Source organism: Phodopus roborovskii, unplaced genomic scaffold, assembly GCF_943737965.1.
Source record: "Phodopus roborovskii unplaced genomic scaffold, PHOROB, whole genome shotgun sequence".
NCBI lineage: Eukaryota > Metazoa > Chordata > Mammalia > Rodentia > Cricetidae > Phodopus > Phodopus roborovskii.
This window is the reverse complement of record NW_026125562.1, coordinates 3,937,137-3,937,500: the sequence shown is the minus strand read 5'-3', so window position 1 is coordinate 3,937,500 and position 364 is coordinate 3,937,137.

Sequence of the window (364 nt, the reverse complement as noted above, 5' to 3'; positions counted from 1 at the left end):
CTTTCATACATTTATAATACGTATTGATCATAGCCATCTGTCACTACCTCCCTCCAACTCCTAGCACCACAATCTCCCTCTCAACTTCATGTCTTTATTATTATTATCATTGTCATTATTGTTGTTGTTGTTATTATTGTTGTTGTTATTACTATTAGCCTCATGAGTCCAGTCAGTGCTTCCAATATGTGCATGGCTCCATGGCCATCCACAGGTGCATGAACAACCTTATCAGTGGCCATCTCCAAAAGAGACTCCATTTTTCCTTTTAGTGGTTTATTTACTGTCAGTAGCTCATCTGGTAAGGGTGAGGTCTCAGGGGCTGGAACTTTGAGTATCTTCTTCCTAGACAGGTCCTGTGCAG